At 40.4% G+C, this 23,599-nt stretch overlaps 1 protein-coding gene across 3 annotated transcripts in view; it reads right to left on the bottom strand.

Moving 5' to 3' along the window:
• The window catches only part of WSCD2 (WSC domain containing 2), a 685,960-nt gene extending 663,477 nt beyond the window's left edge, over positions 1 to 22,483 (bottom strand). For all 3 annotated transcript variants that reach the window (XM_075324018.1, XM_075324011.1, XM_075324026.1), the window contains exon 1: positions 21,938 to 22,483. The gene's annotated coding sequence lies outside the window, so the exon portion shown is untranslated. The remainder of the gene's footprint in view (positions 1 to 21,937) is intronic.
• Between the last annotated feature and the right edge of the window lie 1,116 nt (positions 22,484 to 23,599).

Here is a 23,599-nt window from a genome sequence, read left to right as displayed (position 1 = left end):
TTACAGATTCAGCCTTGCCTAGTACTAACATTCCCAGCATAAAGGGCCAAGAGGCTACAAAGACACCTGATTAGTAATGGGAGTCTGTCAGCACAAAAGGAATGTTCAAACTAAGCACAGGTGCATGGGCATAATGTTCAGGGCAAACTGTTATAGGTATGTCATGGGTGGCAGACAGTCATTTGGTTTCTGGCAATAGAACGTTACAACACTTGGCTATGCAAAATGCTCCCTGACTCTCTATTGTTCCCTCTGGATTTTCATCTGTTCCCTTTTATGATGCAGTGGAGCTACACTTCTGTCCAGCTGCTAATTATCATTATTTCCCTTATGCTTAAATACACCCATCTTCCTTGGACTTGTGCTGGTATTATTCTCCAGTTCATTCAAGTTCTGGTTGCAAGCAGGAGGCTTGTACTCCTCTGTGGCAATATTGCTAAAGCTTTGCTGAACTTCTGCCTGAGTCATCTATGGATAAGTAGTTCATGCATTTCGCCCTTGTGTGTCCTCCTTGTGTCTTCCTTTAGTGTTTAGTGGGTGTTGATGAAGAGGTCATCCTACCCATTCTTGATTTAGGGTTCAGCACTAGGGATACCTAGGGTAAGATATCCAGCTTGGTGCATAGGTACGAAATTTATCTAAGGTGGTGAAGGACCCCAGGGACCAGCAGTAGGTTTGATCCGGGGTCACCATATCCCAATTCAATAGATGTAGGGGTCCACTTCACCACTTGCTTGGTACTTCCCTGTACCTAGCGTGACACAACTTACTTTAACTAGGGACTTTAACTATCCTGATATAAATTGGGGAACAGAAACTTGCAGTTCCAGCAAAGGAAATAGATTTTTGATAACAATGAAAGATAATTACCTTTCACAAATGGTACAGGACCCCACAAGAGGGGGAGCACTACTAGACCTTGTACTAACCAATAGGCCAGACCGCATATCAAATATACAAGTTGGGGGTTACTTGGGGAATAGTGATGACAAAATAATAAGTTTTCATGTATTCTTTAGTAAGATGTCTAGTAGAGGGGCTACAAGGACACTAAACTTCAGGAAAGCAAATCTTAAACGGTTGAGAGATGATCTAAGTGCAATAAACTGGGATGATGTACTAAGTAATGAAAGTACACAAAGCAAATGGGAGACTTTTATGAGCATCCTGAATAGGGCTTGTGCAGAAAATATACCCTATTGGAACATACATGCTAGAAATAGGAGGAAACCCCTATGGCTAAATAGAGCTGTAAGGGAAGCAATACAAGAAAAACAGAAAGCCTTAAAAGAATTAAAGAGGGTAGGTAGTGATGAGGCATTATATAATTATAGAAAATTAAATAAAATATGTAAAAAGCAAATTAAGTTAGCTAAGTTTGAGACAGAGAGACTCATTGCGAGAGAAAGTAAAAATAATCCTAAAATATTCTTTAACTACATAAACAGTAAAAAACTGAAAAGCGATAGTGTTGGCCCCCTTAAAAATAGTCTTGGTGAAATAGTGGAAGGGGATGAGGGTAAAGCCAACCTGCTGAATGACTTTTTTTCTACAGTTTTTATACAAGAAAATGCCATGGCAGATGACATGACCAGTGATACCATAAATTCACCCTTGAATATTACCTGCTTAACCCAGCAGGAAGTACGCCGCCGCCTCGAAATCACTAAGGTTGAGAAATCTCCGGGCCCGGATGGCATACACCCCAGAGTACTACAGGAATTGAGTTCTGTGATAGATAGACCATTATTTTTAATCTTCTCAGATTCCTTAATAACAGGGTCGGTACCGCAGGACTGGCGCATAGCAAATGTGGTGCCAATATTCAAAAAGGGGACAAAAACTGAGCCGGGAAATTATAGGCTGGTAATTTTTTTCCCCATTGGAACTTGTTTGACACATTGGGGTTTTTTTGCCTTCCTCTGGATCAACATGTTAGGCTACAGGTTGAACTAGATGGACTTAGGGGCACTTTGCACACTGCGACATCGCAGGTGCGATGTCGGTGGGGTCAAATTGAAAGTGACGCACATCCGGCATCGCATGCGACATCACAGTGTGTAAAGGCTGGATGATACGATTAACGAGCGCAAAAGCGTCGTAATCGTATCATCGCTGCAGCGTCGGCGTAATTCATAATTACGCTGACGCAATGGTCCGATGTTGTTCCTCGCTCCTGCGGCAGCACACATCGCTGTGTGTGAAGCCGCAGGAGCGAGGAACATCTCCTACCGGCGTCACTGCGGCTTCCGTAGGATATGCGGAAGGAAGGAGGTGGGCAGGATGTTTACATCCTGCTCATCTTCGCCCCTCCGTTCCGATTGGCCGCCTGCCGTGTGACATCGCAGTGACGCCGCACGACCCGCCCCCTTAAAAAGGAGGCGGGTCGCCGGCCACAGAGACGTCGCACGGCAGGTGAGTGTGTGTGTGAAGCTGGCGTAGCGATAACTTTCGCTACGCCAGCTATCACCACATATCGCTGCTGCGACGGGGGCGGGGACTATCGCACTCGGCATCGCAGCATCGGCCTGCGATGTCGTAGTGTGCAAAGCCCGCCTTAGAGTCTCCCTTCAACCTTAAAAACTATGATACTATGATACTATGATACTTGTTTTCCATCTATATTGTCCCCAGAGAAATTAAATAACGGGATGAAGGGGAATGGAAAATATATAGGTGGGAAAGTGTACTGAATGAACTGATCAGCCATGCCGAGGTTCACCGAGTGCATGTGCTTGGTCATTTTTGTGCTGACAGACTCCCATTATACTTTAGTATTTGAAAGCTTTGAATTAAACATACTTATTTTTTTTATTGAAAATTCTATCCATCGCTAAACACAGGAAGAAATTTTAAAATATGAAGACATTTTTTGTTCAGAGGAAAAGGCACAGTCAAGGTTTACAAACTCAATTGTATTTTTATCTGTAGAATGGCGGTGATATTCATGCTGGGTTTATATCTCTTCAAACCTAAAATACTGATTATATTCTTATGTTTTTGAGCGCTATTGTATAACTTCTTTCAGAAGCAGAATATTATTGAACTTTCAGATTGGTCTCAGAATACATGGCCATATGCTGTCTGCTGTCTTCCAGCTGTATTTTTACTTGCTGAATATATTCTCTGTGTGGACAGCCTAAATTATCTGTACGTAGTCTGCCTTTCTATTTCTACCGTGCAGATTTTCATTTCTTGAATTGATTTTTTTCCTCAATGTGTGATATATCTGTTCCTGCCACAAATTGTCTGCAGAACGATGTTTTCCATAGATACATTTCCTCATTGTTGCTGATGTAGAACAAGAATATTTATATTCGAATGGCTTTACGAAAATGAGATGTTGGTAATGATATACTGTCCTGTGAGCATGCGTATACTACACAGTTTAATATATTTTCATCTTGATAGCTAACAGGAGAATTGTTTAATACTGCAAGTAGAATAGGGAAACTTCTTCCTAAATATATATAGTATATCACAAAAGTGAGTACACCTCTCACATTTTTGTACATTTTTTATTATATCTTTTCGTGGAACAAAACTGAACATAGTCAGTGTACAGCTTGAATAATAGTGTTAATTTAGTGCCCTCTAAACAACTAAAAAAACATGCTGGCAACAAAAGTGAGTAAACCCCTAAGTGAAAATGGCCAAATCGTACCCAAAGTGTCAATATTTTGTTTGGCCATTGCCACAGTGTAAATTTGATGTACCCTCTAAATAACTCAACACACAGTAATTAATGTCTAAACTGCTGGAAACAAAAGTGTGTATGCCCCTAAGTGAAAAGGGTTACATTGTGCCCAATTAACCATTTTCCCTCCTCGGTGTCATGTGACTCTTTAGTGTTATAATCTTAGGTGTTAATGGGGATTAAGTGCATTAAATTTGGTGTTATTGCTTTCACACTCTCTCATACTGCTCACTGGAAGTTCAACATGGCACCTCATGGCAAAGAATTCTCAATCACTGCCTAAACTCTCTTGGGCCATGGAGTTCACTAGAGCTTCCCAGGAGCCAGTGGATTCCTCTACCACTTATCCATGACGACATCATGGAGGATATTAGAGACCTTGCGATCCTCCATCTTCTGTTTAAGGATGTTCCCCAGATGCTCAATAGGGTATAGGTCTGTAAACATGCTTGGCCAGATAAGCACCTTTAAGCTATGTGCCCATGGGAGCTCGCAGGTTTCCTGCAGCAGCTCCCCGGAATCCGCAGCTATACATAGCTGTGGGATTCCAGAGATATAGCTGTGAAAAACCTGCGGACATTCATGTGACTTACCTGCGGAAGTCTTGTTCTCTATCTCCATAGTGGAGGGCTGGGATTTCCGCAGGAATAATTGAAATGCAGTTATGTGCAGCTGCAGAACATCCGGAGCATATTCCGCAGCCGCACATACTGCAGCATTGACACAGACACTCCCCATGCCCCATAGGATAACAAGGGGAGTGTCTGTACTTGCTAAAACCTGCGGATTTATCTAGAAAATCCAGATAAATTCACAGGTTTTCAGCGGCAAAATCCGCGGATAGAGACTCTCATGGGCACATAGCCTTACCCTCAGATTTTTTAGAAATGGTCATCTTGGAGATGCTTGGGGTCATTACCATGTTTAAATTCTGCCCTGTGGACCAATTTTCAAAGAGAGGGGATTATGCTGTGCTTCAGTATGTCACAGGACATGTTGGCATTCATGGTTTCCTCGATAAACTGTAACTCCCCACAGCCGGCAGCATTCATGCAGCCCCAAACCATGACACTCCCACCACCATGCTTGACTGTAAGCAAGACACATTTGTCTTTGTACTCCTCACTCTATTAGTGCCAAACATGCTTGACACTAGCTGAACCAAATAAGTTTATCTAGGTCTCATCAGGCCACAGGACATGATTCCAGTAATCCATTTCCTTAGTCTGCTTGTCTTCAACAAACTGTTTGCGGCGTTTTTATGCATCATCTGAGCACTGACAGGCTGATCCCCCACCGCTTTAACCTCTGCAGTGATGCTGGCAGCACTCATACATCTATTTTGAAAAGACAACCTCTGCATATAATGCTGACCACATGCACTCAAACTTGTTTGGTCAACCGTGGAGAGGTTTGTTCTGAGTGGAATCTGTCTTGTTAAACCACTGTATGGTCTTGGCCACCAGGCTGCAGATATATTCTTCTGTTAGACTAGGCTATCTTTATGTAGAGTAACAATTCTGTTTTGCAGATACTCAAAGAATTCTTTGCTATGAGGTGCCATGTTGAACTTTCAGTGACCAGTATGAGAGAGTCTGAGAGCAATAACATAAAATTTAATATACCTGCTCTCCATTCACACCTGAGACCTTGCAATGCTAATGAGTCACATAACACCGGGGAGGGAAAATGGCTAATTGGGCACAATTTAGCCATTTTCACTTAATCACTTTTGTTGCCAACGGTTTAGACATTAATGGCTGTGTGTGGCATTATTTAGAGGGCACACAAAATTTGCTCTGTTATACAAGCTGTACACTGACTACTTTTCATTGTATCAAAGTGTCAGATCTTCAGTGTTCTCCCATGAAAAGATATAATAAAATATTTTACAAAAATGTGAGGCGTGTACTCACTTTTGTGACATAGTGTATATCTTGATTTTTTCCGCTCTAAAAAACAAATGAAGGTATAAATATTCCTAGAGGGACACTCTGAGGCAAGTGATATAGTGTCTGAGCCAAGTGATATAGTGTTTTGTGCTCTAGTGCGGCACACAGCTCCATGGTTGGCAGTGTAGTCTTGTATCCAACCAATGGCAGCATACTATATGTATTGGGTTTGTATTCGCCCTACTGCATAGGTGTCCTCCAGCAATTTAAAAAAAAAACATACCAATGGTTAATGGAAATTAATTAGCAAGACCTGGTCTATTGCCTTCATCAGTATCTTTAGCCACCAGACAGGAACCTTGAGCTCTGACTCCTATTCCCTGTATTCACAGTTCTTCTTTTGATTAGCCAGCCTAGTGCAAAGTCACATGTGCATTACGCTACAAATTTGACAACGTTCTAGGCCGGATAGTCTAAACAAGAGCCACAGATGGCAGGAGGTAGGAGGTGACTCTCTGGGCTCATATTCAGAAATCTCAGATTAATGATGTGGCCGATGGTCCCCGTCCTGCAAATCAATGCACACCATCTCTAGCTGTGACTGATGACACATTCTTTGTAAATTGCTGTAGAAAATTTTGCAGATATAAAAATGAGTAAAATAGTTATAAATAGTACAAGAAATAAATGATAAAAGGGTAATGTTGGTATTGTTTTCAATTTGAGGTTTGCTTTGCACCTTTAGGCAAAAGAAAATAAAAGATATATATGTTTCCCATGTTCGAACTTTAGAGAGATTCCTAATAAATAAATGGCATTAGAAAAGTATAATATGACTTCCACAGTACAGTATTGAGTGGGTTATGGCTAAAATAGCCCCTTATATGCCATCATAATGCAGATTCAGTTTATTAATATAGCCGTGCACAAAGCTCCCTGATCAGCCATACACAGATTGTGGGCTACACGTCAGTCATGCCATCAACATGCAACTGACACAACAGGGCACAAGGATTAACAGGTCCATTGCCTGGGCTATCTTGTTTGATAAAGGAATGTAGGAAACCCTGTGCAGAGGACAGAAAGTGACCTGAGAACACTCACTGACCATTACTGGTGTTACTATATGGCCTCTCCTGGCACAGCAGTACTAGGACAGGGAGATTGGGATAATCAGTAGAGCACACTTCGCAGAGGTGTTTGTGACCAGAGGATCCAAATCTCCTCTTTAGAAGTGTATAATAGGAACTTTTCTGTGTGATAACCAGCAGTGGTCTCTTCACAGTCTGCTGTAGTAGGAGCTATGAGAATGGTGGGAAGTATATTGAGCAGTCCAATTAAAGTTGAAAATTCTTCATTGGAGTGTATCAGCCCAAACTGACGGTAAAAACTAAGCACTTGGTCTGGTAAGTGACCTAGTCAGTCTGGGATTGGAATATGGCTTTGACATTTGAAAGAACAGAGGATAGTTCTTCCTCCGTTTCTGCAGAAGGAGGTCTCTATCACAAATATAATTCATAAATAGAGATGTGGGAACCCGTGGACGTTTGGCTCGCAGGGTTCATCCGGACTTTAGATAAAGTTTGATTTGGGACCCGGATTTGACCTGAACCCAATAGAAATACTAGTTGGGCAGTTCGGGTCTCCACCCACATCCAGCCAGCCATAAACAGAACACTTCCAGGGTATGTGTGCTTGGGGTTTTTCCTTTTTTTTGTGTTTACTGCACACTACATCGGATCACGCTTTTGTTACCCCTAGAGCGAGCTGTTGGAACACTGCAAGCGGCTCACATTGGACTGAGCGCAATGTAATGCTCGCAAGAGTGGTTTGCATATGTAAAGCATGTGAACTCTGTTTTTTTTTGTAAATTCTGTGTTTGGTATGAACACCAAACCTCAGGTTTGCTCATCTCTATTCATAAAGTAATCGTGGCACTCACACAGTTAGTGGTACAGAAGTTGGATCCAAACCTGTAATTTGAGATTTAACTCTCCATCTTTTCTGCTGCCTATCTCTGTGCATATCAGACTGCACACAGATGACATCAGTGCATCAGTGCAGTCCAATGTTTCATAAGCATGCATAGACTTCTATGGATGCGCGTGATTTAAGATACGCTGATAATCACTTGCTGTAGTCCAATTAGAGCTGAGGAAAAACTTGCAGATCTGCTCTGCCTCAGTGACTAACATTGGTCAGACTGCAATGTGAGATTTTCTCACATTGCACTAGTCCAATATATATGCTTGTTTGAGCGAGGCTTTAGAGTTCTTTTTGCTGCTTTCATTCTGCTGGAACTGAAGCTTAATCAAATATTAATCAAATATGCTAAATGAGCTTCATCTGCACACAGTGCTCCATGCAAGTCACCATGGTCAATCACCAGTGAAGGAAGTGGGGGTATACAAAACCAGTGGTCAGAACGGTGCATGAGCCTTTTGGCCACACAAAGCGACCTAATAAGCATATTCAATTAAACATCAATTTCTGCATAACGGATGCAGCGATTTGTATATGATGGCCCCATTCAGACATCTGTAAGTCATCTACCCATTATAGTGTGACGCCCTGGACTAGCCAGGTAGTCACAGATAGGCCCCACATAACACCTGTCCTTCTAAAAAGCTAACAGCAGCCAACCACATTAAAACCTAGTCACCTCCCTCTGAGCTTGATGGACACACCAGGGGGCGGATCCAGGTGGTTGGCCAGGCCCACCGAGGAGTCGAGAGGGCCCGAGGCAGGAGAAACAGTCAGTCAGTTGTAAGGAGTAGTCAGTTGTCAGTGGAGTTGAGAGGAGTAGAGTGCAGCAGGCCTGTGGTGACAGGTCTGCAGCGGAAACTGACAAGTGCCAGGGTCGTAGGCCTGGTACCTTGGCTAGGAGGCAGGCGGTGGCCTGGCCTGCAGGAGCCGGGAAGACGGCCATGTGGAACCGTAAGGGACTGGGACAGGGTAGTGGCCCGCCGGTACAGAACCGGGGAACCGACTGGAAACCGGAGCACCAGGGGGGGTACTCAGACCCAGAACGAGGCCCAGAAGCCACTGGACCACGTTGAATTTACTGATTGAGGTCTGGACCTTAGGTCCTTTCCCATCCCAAGTCCCGAAAGAAGGCAACAGCCCACCGAGGGGGATAGAAAGCCACTGCACAGGCAGAGAGATCCCATGGACCAGCGCCTGCGGGCAAATGGACTCCACCAACACATACAGAGCCAGAGAGTGGACTCCCATTGCTGAGGCACAAGCAGTGTACACAAACATAACAAGGTGCAGGAAAAAGGCCAAGATTACCAACCCGGGTGGGGGACAAGGCGCAGCCAGCGGCGGGCACCAACCACCATCAACTTTGTTCATCAGAGACTTGTGTGTATCAGTAATTGTGAGTACAACAGTGCCATCCGGTCGTGCACCGCCCTGCACCACCCAATTACCACTCTCCCCAAACAGGTCCCGGGCCCACCATCCCTGCCCACGGAGGGGTTAACATCTTGCTGCACGACCATCTCCCCCGGGCGCCCCATAACTGCAGTGGTGGTGTCTACACCTTTACCACATCCTGTGGGTGGCGTCACAAACTCAAACACGGCTACGGCCGTACACCTACCTAACCACTCCCCATCGAGATCGCCAGCAACCCCCTTGCAGAGCGACGTGACCCCTGGGTCCGGAGGCGCTCAAGCCACCCACCAAACGAGCCTGGACCTGAGCGGCTCGGCTGCAGCCGAGCGCGGGGTGGTACAATAGTCTACAGGGTTGCTCGAATGTTTGCGTGTTTTTGTGCACTGATTGGGCTTCAAAAAATCATAACTTAACTTTTCCATCCTCTCCATTGCCTATACCTGTATCCGCAGTAATCAGACTGCACTTAGATTTGTATGGGTGCGCGTGATCCAAATATTGGATAGCACTCCGATTTGTTTTACGGTCATGTGAGTGAGCCCTACCACCTCTTCCCTTTAGAGAAAGGTCCGGGAATGTTCCTGACTATGAATTGTTCAGTGCTTATTTGTCTTTCCCAATTGATATATTCACAGTTTCATACTGTACCTAGCACGTCTTATAAGACATATAGTTTATAATATCTGCCAGCCTAAAATAAAGGTACCAAAAATTTATATCCAATTCTCTATTTAACTTTTTTAATAATATTTCTCAATACAATATTTTTTTAATTCATTTTATCAAAAATTCAACCTCTGCAAAATAAATGCAACTTTATCTGTAAATTGAAGAAAAAACAAAAAGCCAGCACCAAATGTGCACTACAGCACTAAACATTCCAAACTGTACTTATTATAAAAAAATTTTTTGAGATTTTTGGCAAAAAATTGCAATTTCTTGAGCTGCTTCGCCACGTCACGGCAAATCTCATTTGAAGCAGTCCTACACTAAAATATTTTTATAAAATGTGCCATGTCCACAGGCTATTTACTTCATGCAGCATTTGCTTGGACCTGTCCCGCCCACAGCCATGACTCAGTCATGGGTACGGGATTGAAATAGACCAGGTGAGTGCTGCTAAGAGCAGTTCTACTATTCATATGTGAGGCCGTATGGCACACTTTATAAAAATATTTTAGTGTAGGACTGCTTCAAATGAGATTTGCCGTGACGTGGCGAAGCAGCTCAAGAAATTGCAATTTTTTGCCAAAAATCTCAAAATTTTTAAAATAAGTACAGTTTGGAATGTTTAGTGCCGCAGTGCACATTTGGTGCTGGCTTTTTGTTTTTTCTTCATTGAATTGGTCGGTGGTTGACCTCCACCTTGCTATGCACCCCAATTTGAGATGTATTCCATCTGTCTGGATTTTGGCGGTTGGTGACTGTTCACATTAAGTCATCAGGCTTTGTCCACAGGCTATTTACTTCATGCAGCATTTGCTTGGACCTGTCCCGCCCACAGCCATGACTCAGTCATGGGTACGGGATTGAAATAGACCAGGTGAGTGCTGCTAAGAGCAGTTCTACTATTCATATGTGAGGCCGTATGGCACACTTTATAAAAATATTTTAGTGTAGGACTGCTTCAAATGAGATTTGCCGTGACGTGGCGAAGCAGCTCAAGAAATTGCAATTTTTTGCCAAAAATCTCAAAATTTTTAAAATAAGTACAGTTTGGAATGTTTAGTGCCGCAGTGCACATTTGGTGCTGGCTTTTTGTTTTTTCTTCATTGAATTGGTCGGTGGTTGACCTCCACCTTGCTATGCACCCCAATTTGGGATGTATTCCATCTGTCTGGATTTTGGCGGTTGGTGACTGTTCACATTAAGTCATCAGGCTTTGTCCACAGGCTATTTACTTCATGCAGCATTTGCTTGGACCTGTCCCGCCCACAGCCATGACTCAGTCATGGGTACGGGATTGAAATAGACCAGGTGAGTGCTGCTAAGAGCAGTTCTACTATTCATATGTGAGGCCGTATGGCACACTTTATAAAAATATTTTAGTGTAGGACTGCTTCAAATGAGATTTGCCGTGACGTGGCGAAGCAGCTCAAGAAATTGCAATTTTTTGCCAAAAATCTCAAAATTTTTAAAATAAGTACAGTTTGGAATGTTTAGTGCCGCAGTGCACATTTGGTTCTGGCTTTTTGTTTTTTCTTCATTGAATTGGTCGGTGGTTGACCTCCACCTTGCTATGCACCCCAATTTGGGATGTATTCCATCTGTCTGGATTTTGGCGGTTGGTGACTGTTCACATTAAGTCATCAGGCTTTGTCCACAGGCTATTTACTTCATGCAGCATTTGCTTGGACCTGTCCCGCCCACAGCCATGACTCAGTCATGGGTACGGGATTGAAATAGACCAGGTGAGTGCTGCTAAGAGCAGTTCTACTATTCATATGTGAGGCCGTATGGCACACTTTATAAAAATATTTTAGTGTAGGACTGCTTCAAATGAGATTTGCCGTGACGTGGCGAAGCAGCTCAAGAAATTGCAATTTTTTGCCAAAAATCTCAAAATTTTTAAAATAAGTACAGTTTGGAATGTTTAGTGCCGCAGTGCACATTTGGTTCTGGCTTTTTGTTTTTTCTTCATTGAATTGGTCGGTGGTTGACCTCCACCTTGCTATGCACCCCAATTTGGGATGTATTCCATCTGTCTGGATTTTGGCGGTTGGTGACTGTTCACATTAAGTCATCAGGCTTTGTCCACAGGCTATTTACTTCATGCAGCATTTGCTTGGACCTGTCCCGCCCACAGCCATGACTCAGTCATGGGTACGGGATTGAAATAGACCAGGTGGGTGCTGCTAAGAGCAGTTCTACTATTCATATGTGAGGCCGTATGGCACACTTTATAAAAATATTTTAGTGTAGGACTGCTTCAAATGAGATTTGCCGTGACGTGGCGAAGCAGCTCAAGAAATTGCAATTTTTTGCCAAAAATCTCAAAATTTTTAAAATAAGTACAGTTTGGAATGTTTAGTGCCGCAGTGCACATTTGGTGCTGGCTTTTTGTTTTTTTTTTATCTGTAAATTGCAAAAATGTCATCTAAACCATCACTTTTATGTCAATTAATACCATTTTTCATTTTTGCACACTTGTTTTTTCCTCCCCTTCTTCCAAAAGCCAAAACTTTATTTTTCCATTGACATTGCCATATGACAACTTGTTTGTTCTGGCATGGGTTGTCGTTTTCAATTACTCCGCTCATATTACATTATAGTAAAAAACAGAAAAAAAAAATCCTAGTACAATGAAATGCTGAAAATAATGCAATTCTGGAATGTTTTTGGGATTTTGTTTTTATGGCATTCATTCTATGGTAAAAGTGACTTTGAATAATGTATCTCCAGGTCATTGTAATTATGGTAATACCAAACTTGCAAATATTTTCTTATTTCATTAAAGTGAATAAAAAAATTCTGAAGTTTGTATAAAACAATTTTTTTTTTGTCGCCATTTTCTGAAACCTTTAACATTTTCATTTTTCTATTGATTGAGCTGTGGCTGTGTGAGGAACTTATATATTTATTTGCGGAGGAATGAATTCCATTTTTTTTTTTAATTTGTTTTACTTTATTTTTATTTTCTTAGCAGGCTTGAACCTGTTATCATTTGATAGGAGACCTAGATTATCACTATACAATACTTTTGTATTGCGGTACATAATGAAAATCCAGGTCTCCTATGGCCTGTGCTTCAGCAGGGCCCATGCTGCTATGGTGTCCCACTGATGCCCATGATTGCATGGAACGGTGTGAGCACTCATTCAATTTAAATGCCACCGTCATAGATTGGGATTGGCAGCAGATTTTAAATAGTTAACAGCTTAATAATTAATATTTAGTGATCAGAACTCAGCTCCTAGAGCTGTTGTGAGGCATAGATGCCAATATGTAGGATAGCTGGCATCCACAGGGCATAGAGAGAGCTCAGCTCCTGAGCCCACTTCACACATGGAAACCTCTGTAATCACATACTTCTATGTGATTTTGTGTTAAGGTGTTAAAAGAGTTGTCCAGTAGTTCAATAATTGAGGCTTATCCATAGAATACATCATCAATACCAGATCAGTTTGGGGGGGGGGATAACTTGCACCCCGCCGATTAGTTGCTCATGATGCTGGTTGTGGCCGGATGTGATCAGCTGTAAAACAGCAAAACACATCACCATCAACTAAATAGTCGCTGCATGTACTGCACATTCACCCCTATTTGAATGCATATCTTGCTGCAGCCATTATATGGATGATGGAGCACAGCTATGATGAAGAAGCTAAGTGGGGGAAGGGTACTGGGGGGAGGGTAATGGGTGTCACACCCATACCAATCTACTATTAATGGCTAGAGATGAGTAAACCCGAACAATAAAGTTCAGTGTTTGTAGCAAACATAGACTTTACGAAAAATCAGTATTCAAGTTTGGAGTTTACGTGCTTTTTGTATGAAAACCATTTGATTGATCATTATTGTGTTCAGGTGCGATCGGTGCCTTGCCCAGTGTGAATCACTTGTCTGAATTGCTCGCACTGGGGGTAAAAGCAGCATTATCAGATTTCTTCTGGAAATGCTCTGTATATAGTTGACTGCATGTGGGCGGTGGGCTGAACTGCCAGATTAGTGATTTCCATTGCGGTCCAGGTCAAATCCGAGATCCCAAACAGATCTTTATCTAAAGTCCGGCTTAACCACTGAACTCGAACTTCATTGAGTCCGCGATTCTAGAATAGACCAGCAATATAAAAGTACCAGACAACCTCCTTAAGGTTAATTAAGATATTATTGTCTGCTGCCAGCTATGTGCCTTCCAAATATTAAGTTGTTGAACTAGATGATGTGAAATGTGCACTCGGGAGTAGTATTTTTCAAGACTATTTTTCTAAAATGCTGTCAAAGAGGTAATACATTTCATGTGCAATTCTCTTGATTTATCTCATTTATGAAAACAAACTCCACCATAAATTTTAACTACTCATAAATTAGTCTTCAGTGTTGGCAGCCACTGTCAAATTATAATTGATGAAATAGGCTACAGAATGACAGAGGTCATCAGTCTTTGAGAAGCGAATGAAAAGTCCCAACCAATATGGAGACATGTCCTCTTGTTCTTTTGCAAATTTCTTCTAGTCAAAATAAATATAACAAAACACACTTTATCTACTGCTCTAAACTCTAATCTACTATGGCTATTTTTGCATATTGGGTATAGAAATGATCGTTGTATATATGTCAGCAGATATTTTGTTGGGGCACTGTATTAATAGTACATGTATATACATATTCTACAATAAATCCAATGAAAAAAGCAATGACTGAGTGAATTCAGTATAAATGACAGAATGTACTATTAGAAGTTCGTATTATCAGTAAGAATAACAACAACGTATGAGTTCAGAAGGTGAAAACAATGACTGTTATTAAATGTAGGATGAATAGACTTCCTTTAGTCCTTGCACACAATGGTCTGAAAATGTAGGTGGTTTATAAAAAAAATGTTTCATGGGATTTCTTTATTACACTACAGTGCTAGGTTTTCAGAGGATATTATTGTTAAAAGTGTGTTCGCATTAGGGAACAGAAATATTCACCATAGTGGAATGAAAGGTCATGAATAGTGATGGGCGAGGACTAAAATGCTGCTTGAATGTTTGTTTTTCAGTTCGAGCTGATCAGACGCTTGGATGCAAAAAACGAGTATTATGGAAGTCAATGATTGGCCTATTAGGGATTCCGCCCACACACAGCCAAATATAAACAGAGGATTTCTGGAAGTAGTGAGGGCGGGGTTTTTTTGGGGTAGAGACACACCACGTCCAAGAATATAGTTTTATTCCCTGGAGAGCCATTCAGAGACTGCGGATGCCATCCTGCAGTGAAAAGTCAGTGCGTTGTGCTCATTGTTTCATGGACAACAAATCTGAGCACCTGCAATACTCAACCCAGCACCGAGAGTACCAGAGCACCCCGATGCTCGATCAAGTACCAAACAATGGCAAACACGTTCACAAACCACTAGTCATGAACTAAGAAGTCACACAATATCATCAATACTCAGCAAGCCCTCATAACTAGCATCTACATGACACACAGTATGAAGCTTTTATACAGGTGTGTGGCTACTGTAGTGGGGTTTTACAATTACATATTTAAATTGGTTATGATTAGCGGAGATCAAGGATTTGTTACATTGGCTGACTGATGCCACTAAACAATCACCAATCAGTAAACTTTTACCAATCAGCAGTCATTTAAACGACTGTTTACACAGGCAGACTAAAGTAAGTGGTGCACTCTGAGAGATCGGTAATAGATTGCTCAGTGCACATCGGCTGACACTGTCAGCAGCATGAGTTCTGTTTACACAGTATGATGCACTGCCAAGAATGATGAGCTTATGCATTTCATGATGCAGATCATTTCACCCGATAAACGAACGGTTTGCTTGATCAGCAGTCTGTTGTAAACTGAAAGATGGTGAGAAAAGCATTATTATAAGGATCCTGTCACCAGGAAAATTCAGTCCAAACTGTAGACCTCATGTTAAAGAGCAGGAGGAGCCGAGTAGAAGGATATATAGTTTTGTGAAAAAAGATTCAGTATAACATGTGTTTTAATAACTGAGTCCTCTACTCTTTCTGGGACTTTAGGTCCAGTGGGCGGTCCTATCAGTGATTGACAGCTATCTCATGTATACTAAGAAAGCTATCATTCACTGATAGAACCACCCACTGCATCAAAATTCCCAGAGAGGAATACATGATTAAAACAAAGGTTATATGGAATCTTTTCTTACAACATTATATATCAAACCACTCAGCTCACTCTGCTCTATTTCATGATGCATTCAGATTGGACCATGTTTCATAGCAACAGGTTCCCTTTAAGAATGCTCTTGTATGATAGCTGTCAGTGCACTCCAAGAAATTGTGAAACTGTCATTTAAACAAATATGAATTACAATCTGGCTTTTTAAACCATTTGGCTCCAATGTTGTCAATAAGAAATTTGGTCCTACGACAATCAGTGGAATTTCAAGGAGTTGAAAATCTATGACATAGGTGGTCATTTATACTGAAATCCACCAGTTGAGAATTCTGGCAAAGAGAGAAGCAAATTTGTCTGATAAGATTTATAATAAAGATGCTGATTTTTATGTGTACTATTGATTTATTCAATAAAAATTAAAAAGATGATTATTCTTTAAATATAAAACAGGTATTAAATATGCATACTGGTATGATGAATTGGATCCAAGAACATTATGATAAGGTGCTTAACGCAAATGCTGATATAATGAACCAAACAGTATTTTAGATAGAGATGCTAAATTGCAAACTTAGTGATGTATATTGCATGTCATGATATCTTGTAAAAAACATCCCATACAATAAACCTCTTATTTTGGGAACAGAAGGGGTCTGAGAACAGTGTTGTAACAATGCAAAAAAACTCAGTTATATAGTAGCTACCACAATTAGTCAGGTATGTACATACAGGGTTCCCCTGATGAGCGCTTTGTGTGGACTTTTTCTTGAGGGTCAACAAGTACTTAGTACAAGGTCCTTACAAGATCTATTAGTTCTAGAGCAACAAACACGACAGTGGAGGTGGCTTGTATGCTTCGTAATAGTGAGACCACAGACATACATGCAAGCACCATGCGACACACGTTATACAAGTCTGGATTGATACCCAGAAAAAAAGGAGAAGAAGCCTCACTTCAATATTGTCATAGATGCGTAGGCTTGAGTTTGCACAAAAAGTACAAAAAGTTGACAGTAGAAGATTGGAAATGGTTGACTTGAAGTGATGAGACAAAAGTCAAAAGACCAGGCCCTGATTGGTGCAGAGATTGACAGATGTATTTAACTAGTTAACAGACGCGAGTGTATCAGAAATCCACTCACGGCTATTGAAGGCACGTGTCGGCTAATCAGATCAGGCTACATGTGCAGGGAAAGGTGAAGGCTCGGGGTGTGAGTCCACATCAAAAGGAGTGACACGACCTTGGATGTACCAGTACGTCCAATGTCATGAAGGGGATAAAGAAGACTACCTGATAAAAATGTATCACTTATCTGTTCGCAATGGGCATCTGGGAAATAACCATGTAAGTAATTGTATTACCAGTTACTTTTTTCTTGAGTCATTAAGATTAACCCAAAAATTGTAACTAGTACATAGTGAAAAGTCTTTTTACTAAGTTTCCATTAAAAGCCTTATGAAATGCACAGCATTAAATGAATTATGTCCCATAGAACTACAAGTCCCAAGAGAAACATTACCCTAGTTGATGCACTTCTTTTAATAAATTGTAGAAGTTTAGATAGGTATGTATTTCAAAACTTTATGATGACTTCTTCCCTTCTGTATACAGATAGATCAAGCTTGAAGACTTGGTTTTACAAGGGTAGTCAAAATGTTTATTAACTAAATCAAGTGCAAGAAATGTTATAAACTATAGGAAAAAAATACTGAAATATTAATCCTCTGTCACTACAGTGAGTATGATTCGGTTTTCCCTGCTGGAGATATTTTCCTGAGGGTTGAGGTGCTGCAGCAGCAGATGACCATTGTAGCTAATCTCTGTCCTAAACCATGATGTTAGCTTATGGAATAAATGACCTCTAAGGCCTTTGTTTGGCTGCAGTGGATCCAAATTTAGAGGTTGTTTTACATGAAACATTTCATCTTCATTGTTATGCTTTTAGCTAGTGTTGTCAGTTCATAAGACATACACTTATATAGGATTGCGTAGATTGTACTAGAGTCTTTCTTATCTTTCATTTTTGACCACTTCTTCTTTCTTGAAACAGAGAACTGAATAACACTACTTTACGCTTATAAACATAAATACGTGCCAAAAATATATATATATTAAATTTTAAAAAGGGCTTGGAGTATGACTTTTCCACCATAAACTGCAGAGGAAAATGTAATACAAAAGTTCAACCTTCACTGCACCCTTATGATTGTACTGTTCAACCAACCACAATCAAGTAAAAATACAGTAATATAAGTATCACAGCTTACAACTCTACTGACAACTCTACCGATAAGTGTCAAGAGCATAAACACGATTCTTGTAAAATCTATTCTAAAATTAAAATGGTAAAATACAGGAATACAGGAGTATTTCTCAATTGTCTATATAGTGTAGACCTCAACCCTTTTAATACTTATCCCTGTGTCCCTGTGGTTCCAAATTGGATTCATATCTGACCATACATCTGAACCAGCAGGGACAGTCTACCAGTTCACTCTTCCAGTTCGGATAGAGCTTCAGATCTGCAGCCAAAAAATAGCCACTGGAGAAGACCAGAGACGAACAAGGGCGATGGAATGATGGGGTTTGGAAGGTGTGGATTTTTTTTTATTATAAGACCCTAATGTGAGAGAATACAATCCATTTTGTTCTTAGAGAAAACATCTTGTTTTATAACTGAATGATGTCATAGGGCCTAGCTAACACTGATAGGTGGGAAGTTTCACACACACCCCTGCGCCTCTTATTGGTGTATAGTTCGGAGAAGTTATTTCTTTGTTTGGGATACTATATAAACTGGTCACATGATATAATAAAGCAAAAACTTTCAGTACAACACAAAGCGTGTGTGCTACAATGATTTCCCGAGCGCTTGTAAAACAAATCTTACTAATTTGGAGTTCCAATGGCATAAAAGGAGTGCATTTTGCTTACACTCATGACATACTTCTAAAATAAAAATAAGTAGTCGACAACCCCTTCATACCATACTGAGATGAGGAGGGAAAAGCTATTTTCATTTCTGGACAGAGGTTTCCAACAGAATCCAAGGTTAAACTTTCATTTATCTTTTCTGGCTGGTTAATATTATTGTTCTGAAGCCATACTATGTTAACAGTCTCCAAAATCACAGTTTTGCGGCCGGTTTCCTTACATTTTGCTGCTGTATATGATATCTACCCTCATAAGTAAATTGTTTTTTATTAAAAAAAAATTTATATTATATATATATATATATATATAATATATATATATATATATATATATATATATATATATATATATTATATATATATATTCAGGGTTTTGAATAAAAATAGACCAGATATTGCACATTAGGATTACTATAGGATGGTATTGGTCTATGAACTTAACTTTAGATTGAGAAATGTCTCAGGAAATAAAGGAAGAAAACAAGTCAGTAATCTGCTGAGTTCGAGAAGAAGTTATATACAATGGCACTTTTCTCAAAGTACTTTCCAATCAATGGATTTCACCATGTTTTAAAGCTAGTTGAGAACAAAATGTGTCTCACAATCAAAGCTAACAATTTCTTTGGATTTCACGGTGTTCATATTATACTGTTCTAGCCTGCCTCAAATGCCAATGACAACAAATGTGTGTCTGGTGGCTCGGCTACGATGGTAGAATGAAATGTTATTTGTGATTCTGCCCAAAAATCTGCATTTCTGACCACAGCTTAGTAATCACAGTGCCAGTCATATCCGACAATTCCATGTGTGTGAAAACCACTGGACCGTCCAATCAATGCGCTAACACCTTTCCAGACATCCATCCGGTGGTTCAATGTGCTGTTTTCAGAGTCAGTTCAGGTTGAAACTAGGCAGATATATCTAGTAATAGCTGCTATATTGTGTAGGCTCCACTGTTGTATTATCATGGGATGAAACGATGATGATGAATGGTAATGAATGAAGACAAAAGCGCTAAAAATACGACATTGTGACAGCTGTCAGTTACTACGCTCTTTTAATGATTTGGGTTTGATATGTGATGGTATTGTTCTCATCCATTCAGTTCATTATTTCATGGAAGAAATATCAAAAATGTTGGTAAGGTAACCCTTTAGGGGAAAAATTTTGTGTGGTTGACTGTAAAACATTGAAATATAAATTGATTACTAAAACTTTTTGGTTCTGGGCGAACAAAATATAAAAAACAAAGATAGATACATATAGATAGATGATAATAGATAGATCGCTAGATAGATAGATAGATAGGTAGAGATAATGGATAGAGAATAGATAGATAGAGATAATGGATAGAGAATAGATAGATAGAGATAATGGATAGAGAATAGATAGATAGAGATAATGGATAGAGAATAGATAGAGATAGATAGAGAATAGATAGATGCTAAATTAGATGGATGGATAGACAGACAGACAGACAGACAGACAGATAGATAGATAGATAGATAGATAGATAGATAGATAGATAGATAAGATAAGATAGAACTACACTATATAACATGGATTATTTTATGCACCAGCACATAAGCACTCTACTTGTCAGCACAGACTTACCTCCATATATAATAAGGGAGGCAAACTCTGCAAATGACAGGCATTATTGATGAGCATGCACCACAAGCTAAATCCCGTCATATTATGGTATATCACATGTAATCCTTGTCATATTACGCCAATAATCCACTTAGTGCCCGACCGCTGCCGCATCTAAAATTTGTGAAATTTGCCAATGCCACCCTTTCATTGCCACTTGTACTTACACTTAACTCTTGCAGGGGATATGCACTAAGAAAACAAGGTTTGATTTGAATGAAGGAAAGTTGTGTAACATTGTAGCCATCACAGCTACTGAACCTTTAATATCTATCCTCAATATGGGCAGTGCATGGTATATTTCAGTGATTAGTCCGGTAAGAATGTTATACCCCTAGGCAACCCAATGACAAGTTCATGGCGTAGAGTCACTATGATGTGACCAATTGTAGTTGATGTATTAGAACCTATATCTGGATCTTAGTAGTATATTAAGAGTGTATAGGGCTAAGAATAAAGTCACACTAATGTAAACTAATGGAAAAAGCTTTTATTCAATGAATTAAACATTTGTGACATATGATGAACTACTTCCCCATAAGGGCACCATATGCTATGTAATATTCTAATGAAATGCTCCTCGCTCCTTTCATGTATGTGCTCAGTACATCAGACCACTGTCCTCTGAATGCAGAAGGTTTGGGAAATTTCCAGGCTGCAGGAATACATAAAACTAGTCTTGCTTAAACTCCATTTTTCTGCAAGGATCAGCTAGAAGCCGAAAGAACAGATTTATGAAAAGCAGTGGTGCATTAAGCAGCAATCTGCACATTGATGTGTGCTGGAGTGTACCAGGCAAACTCTTGGATGTAGGGATTGAGCTGGTCGCAGTACTTGCCCTGCTCACCTGTCGTTCAGCCATCTGCCTCACTCTGTGACACTGCTGTACTTGCCATGAAGCTAACGAGCCTGAAACTTGCCTGCCTAAATCTAAAACCATACAAATTGGCTTTTATTTCATTCTCGAATGTAACTGATGGCAAACTGCTGGACAAGAATTTACCAAATTTCTGCTGTATTTGTGCAATGACCTTTCCAACATGAATAATGGAATAACCAGATCCACTTCTCTGGGTCTGTCACATAAGCATTGTATTCTATCTAATATAACTTAGAAACCTGAAGAACACAGGTATACTGTCCATGTTGTCCATCTACAGATCCACCAGGTATTAATAAAACATTGCTTTATCTCTCAGCATTTTACCCATCTGCACATATTAGACTAGAGTTGATCAAATCTTCCCAAATATGCTGCAAATCACACACCTGGGAAACCAATAGAGATGGGCATTTATTCACAAATTCCATCCCCCAATGCTATCTATACCTAAAAGAAAAGGATTTCCAAGACATTCATCTATAGAGTATTACGCAGCCATATATCAGATGGGTTGTAAAGTTTGCCCAGGCAGAGGACTTGTATTTTTAGGCTTTGCCTTTAGATATCATGGTTTCAGCTAAGTAATGTCTACTGTATGTTAATGAATCATTAACCAGGGTTAATTAGGAAGGCATGCTTAGTAAGGTTATCTGTGCTCCTTACCTGCCAGGTTTGGCTGTACTACTCAGCTAGTTTCTAGCTCAGCTCCTTTCTCCAGAGGCATCCCCAACCTTTAGCCTGTCAACTGCTGCATGATCCTGGAGGTGAATGTCATAAGCTGTCCACAGCCTGGCTTCTTCATGTCTTGTTCTGGGTGAGAGCAGAAAGATACAGCAGCTTCAGCAGTTTGTGCTTCAGAGTAAGTCTAAGCTCACTCACTGAAGATAGCAAGTCTGCAGAAACCTCTCCTAGAAATCCCCAGGTTTGGCTTCCAGAGAATAGCTGTCCATCCTTGCAGTGCTGAAAAGGGGATCCCACCTCTGCTGACAGCCCCCAGGAAGCAGGAGCTGGAGGTCTCTCCCAGACTCTAAATATAGTAGCCAGTGATGTGCTCTAGCAGGACTGTAAGACTCTCTGATCTCCCTTAGTTAACATCTCTATCCAGATCTCTCCTTGCTGCAGCTCCACTCAGCTGCACTATATTCAAAGGCCCACAGCACTGCCTACTGCTTAACTCATTAAGTGCCATGTGTGCTGGGGAATGTGGAATCACAGCCTCGGCTTCTTTCTCGTACGTTATTGTTCCTGGGCACGTTTAATATGCTGACGTGTGCTGATGTACAGCCCACATCACATGAAAAAAGAAAGCAATCCTGAAAATGTGATCATTTTACACCACAATGTTTAGCCTTCTACACATTATTTTGGCATATATTTGAATTTTTTTTTTTTTTTTAGTCGACAGCAATGGACTAGCCTGAAAAGAAAGATATTTTTGAAAAATTGCAGTAACAGATCCATTAAGTTGTTAGCAGATCTTAGTTCTGTGACTGCCTCCAATACTGTAAATTTTACAGCTGAAGGAATTCGCTGCTAAGCTCCAAGTCCTATTACTATTAAATACTGCACTAGACAGTAACGCAAGGACAATCTAAGTCCCAATCACCACAAAAGTCAATACTATTTGTTTTGTTTGCATCAGGATTTTGTATCCTGTGTTGTGTAAGTTTTGTCTGACTTTTGTATCAATAACATTTTCAGTTCGCTTCCGTAAATACAGCAGATCTCCCGGAGAAAATATTTGCTATACACAGTATCAATTGAATCGTCATAAGAGGTTAACATTAGGGATGATCGAATACTTCGATTATTCGGCTTCGCGAATATTGTCCGAATACCTCGTCGCTATGCGAATATTTGATGCGCAATGTAATTCTATGGGAAGCCCGAATAGTTGTTATTCGGGTTTCCCATAGACTTACATTGCGCATCGAATATTCACGAATAGTCGAATAACGGCGTGGTATTCGGAAAATATTCGCGAAGCCGAATAATCGAAGTATTCGATCATCCCTAGTTAACATACAAATAAATATCACAAAATAACAAAAACATATTGTGTTAAGAAATCTCAAATAAAGTAAAAAGAGTCTCATAGGAGAAGATTCGGCACACAGGACATAATATCCTAATTACAATAGTGCACTATTGCAACAAAAATGATACGTAAAGCCTAGGACACACTATTGAATTTCAGGCGAAAATGCTGACTGCAGGTCAACAATGTGCCGATATAATAATAAACCGAGGCAGAGTAGAAAGACAGCAAATGATCAAATAGATGCAGTGTCGAATTAGAAACTTAGGAAGAGAGCGAGAGAACTT

The sequence above is a fragment of the Anomaloglossus baeobatrachus genome, chromosome 1 (assembly GCF_048569485.1).
Source record: "Anomaloglossus baeobatrachus isolate aAnoBae1 chromosome 1, aAnoBae1.hap1, whole genome shotgun sequence".
NCBI classification, from domain to species: Eukaryota; Metazoa; Chordata; class Amphibia; order Anura; family Aromobatidae; genus Anomaloglossus; species Anomaloglossus baeobatrachus.
This window is presented reverse-complemented; position numbering and strand designations above follow the sequence as displayed.